Below are 3,544 nucleotides of genomic sequence, written 5' to 3'. Positions count from 1 at the left end.
AACACTATGTAAGTGCATTATATAAGTAAAATAAATACAAAACAATACAAAACAATACAAGAACAACACGTCAACTCACCAGAGATCAAATGGGAAAATAATTCACCGACTCCAGATATTTTCATATCAGAGAGTTCGGCTCGGTAGAACTTCTAACAGGGCCTATAAATCCTACTGATCCCTCAACATAAATATTTAAAAAATCTTTCGTTATCCTACATGTATTCAAAATGACCGACTTTTGCATCTTTATATATAATTTTTTTGATAGATCTAATACGCCTATATTTTTAATGAGAGAGCTATATATTATTATTATTATTAAGAAATAAAACGTTGCTTCAAATGGCTTTGGCCGTGATTGGTGACCAGATCTGAATGGTCAGGTACTTCCCCACATTCCTCTTCCTATCTCCTTCCCCTCCCCACTACCTTCAGTCTCAAAACTCTTACTGGCTCTAGACGGTTGGGACATCAAAACTATATTAAAAACTTTGTGGTTTCACTAAAGAAATAAAACAATAATAACTTTATTTAGGAAAAGTTTCGCTTACCACAAACATCTTCAGGGTATAACATTAAAACTAGATTTAAACTTTTATTTTGTACCTTGATGATGCTTATGTTGTAACCGGCCGGTTGTAATAAATTAAATAAATTCGTCGTTACATACATCGTTATAATTGTTTTATTTCATAACTTATCATTATTAGCCCTTCACGGGTTATTTAAGACCAGGACAAACTTTAAAATTTATAAACAAATAGAATAAATGTTGATGATTTCATAATTTCTCTCAAATTTAGCTGATAACGGGATTAAATAATAACACTTGGTAATTTTTTCGTGTTGTTTAGACAGCTATAACTCACGTTTAGAATTCTTTATAATTTTAGCCATGAAGCTTTGATGGTGTACTATTCACAGTTGTAGGTCCGTGGATGAGCCGAAGCGTTTAGCGAAACTGTCCCTCGGTGTTTTACGACCATTTTGAATAACGGTTTGCTGATGAAGCCAGCAGTGTGGGAAACGACGGAAACGTCTTGATGGGCCATTTCCACGCTTCTTGGCTTTGATTTATTTTAGCTACCCACAATGATGTATTTTCTACCAATTATAAAATTAATAGTCCCGTCCGGAACCCGCCTATGTTATTTAGTGAAATAATATGTCAAAGATATCACATTAAATAGTGGTGTTGCTGATATTATTTATTACCTAATAATATACGTTTTAAACTCTGGCGACAGAAAAACAAAACACAGACTGAGACTCACAGTAAAAAAATCTAGAAAAGAAAAAACTTGAAGACGAAAATAGAAATATAAATTTTGAAGAGATTTTTTAAACAATTAAATGATTTGATTTGGTTGGGATTATTAGGTGGTAATTAATAAGAAGTATACTTTTAGAGTTTGATTATTTTAGACAGAGACATCTATGAATTAATTGACGAACTATATTTCGAAAAACCTTACTGTAAAATATACACAGGTGGCAGACGTGGCAGACTGACAGATAATAAAAATATTTATCTACAATATAAATAAAAAAAATGTTAGTTCGTTCAAATTTTTAAATCGAAATGATTGCTTTGAAATTTTGACACAACGTCGCATTCGAAAACGCGTGTTTTTATGTACCTATAACATATAGATATCACTTGTGATTCGCCTTCTTTAGGCATTTTCAAACACGTGTAATAATAATTTAAGCAGAATTTGTTTATAAATAAACTGTTTTTTTTTGTACATTGAATAATAATATTATTGAATATTTAAAAGAAAACTATAAAATAAAATAGAATCCAAAAAATTAAACTTGAAAACAATAAATAATATAAAAAATAAATTATCTCAGTAATAAATTGGAATGTCTATCAAAAAATTGAATTGTGTTGACCTTAATATTTAAACGATAAATATCACAATCTCGCCACCAGCCCGGCTAGCTCAGTCGGTAGAGCATGAGACTCTTAATCTCAGGGTCGTGGGTTCGAGCCCCACGTTGGGCGAATATTTTTTGCTTTTTTTATAACAATTTTTTTTGTTCGTTATCTTTTTGCTTTTTTAATATTTAAATGTTCGTTATCGGATTTTTTTAATAAACAAATATTTCTTTTGGATGTACTTTTTTATAATATTTTAATATCCGTAACTACATATAGATATTATAATATTATATTGTACATACATCATAGCGTAGCTACGACTGATTTCAATATCAACTAATAATAACACGTGCAATTTCAAATTTATATTAGGTAATTAATATTTTTATTGACGAGGTGACGGGAACATTTTATTTTGTATTATGTATACAACGAAGACAAGAAGTGATGACATTGACGTAGGAACGTACGAATAGGTCATGTGTGGCAAAAAGTCGCAATCTTTCAACGGAAGCTCTTTGTTTTATCTGAATTATTATGTGAAACATTGGTTGCAAACCATCGTAAGAGTTAGGTACCAATATACCTGCTAAATTATTATAAGTCTGATGTTCGGTCAGGTGCTCCGGACCACTGAGCTACGTCGGCTTATTATGTACTAGTACTTCGATGAAAAATTACTGCTTATATGCAATATACCTACTGCCTAGATTTGAACTTGCAAGGAATTGATTGATTGATCCAAACGTTTTACGTATATGAATTTTTTTTAACCGTACATTATCAATTACAAAACGCAATTTCGCATATAATTGCCAAACCTAATAATGAAGGGGGCAGTGTAGGTAGGTACCCATTCTTATATTAATATTGTTAATCCAGGGTTGATTAAGTATTGAACCTTCCTACCCAGAAACTGTAGTTGACAACTCTATCAACCTCGTCAAATGCCGAACAGGTAGGACCGATATTTATTTCGTATATTAACTTTTTTTTATATATTAACTCCACACGGAGGCCCTGAAGAAAATAATTTCTCTCAGGGCCTTTGTCATCTTTGGGGATGTTGTGTGGAGGGTCTTGTTGTGGAGAGGAAGAAGTGAACATGGGTCTTGAAGAGTCCCAAGTTGTAGGAGGGAGGAAACACAGAGGCCGGCAGTTCGTTCCACAGCCGAGCTGTTGAACCTAAGAACGAATCGTAGAAGCGACCCGTTCTCATGTGACAAATGTCAACCGTGTACAAATGTTGGGCGCGCGTTTGGCGTGTATCCCGACTGTAATGTTTTCAGATTTCAGGGAAATGCATATGTAAATAAAAGTTGAAAGAATGCATTGTCATTAACAGTGAATCCATCTGCCGAGTTTGAACTTCGGATGTTTAGAAGTGGATGCTCCGCTTCTTGAAGATTTGCATTGATTCATTACCGAAAACAAAAGTAAAATTTAAACATGTATAAATAGCCAAAATTACGAATTCCAAATTCGATGGGTTATCGGTTATGTGGATAAAAGTGATTTGATCCCACTTCTATAAATAATAATCGTGTTTTTGGTTACTGGAACATTTAAATAAATTAAATAATAATAACGCACTAAGCGGCAATATTGATCAAGATGATGGAGATTAAACTCAATATTGCCTTTGTTACACAA

At 32.6% G+C, this 3,544-nt stretch overlaps 1 non-coding gene across 1 annotated transcript; it reads left to right on the top strand.

Annotated features, from left to right (window-relative positions):
* The first annotated feature begins 1,941 nt into the window (after nt 1-1,941).
* On the top strand, nt 1,942-2,014 carry TRNAK-CUU (transfer RNA lysine (anticodon CUU)). The gene has a single exon. It is a non-coding gene; the product is annotated as a tRNA-Lys (tRNA).
* Nucleotides 2,015-3,544: the final 1,530 nt, after the last annotated feature.

The sequence above is a fragment of the Hesperophylax consimilis genome, chromosome 3, assembly GCF_061612785.1.
Source record: "Hesperophylax consimilis isolate HC1 chromosome 3, BYU_Hcon_1.0, whole genome shotgun sequence".
Classification (NCBI taxonomy): domain Eukaryota; kingdom Metazoa; phylum Arthropoda; class Insecta; order Trichoptera; family Limnephilidae; genus Hesperophylax; species Hesperophylax consimilis.
Note: the sequence above shows the minus strand (reverse complement) of the source record. Positions and strands in the feature narration are given on the sequence as shown.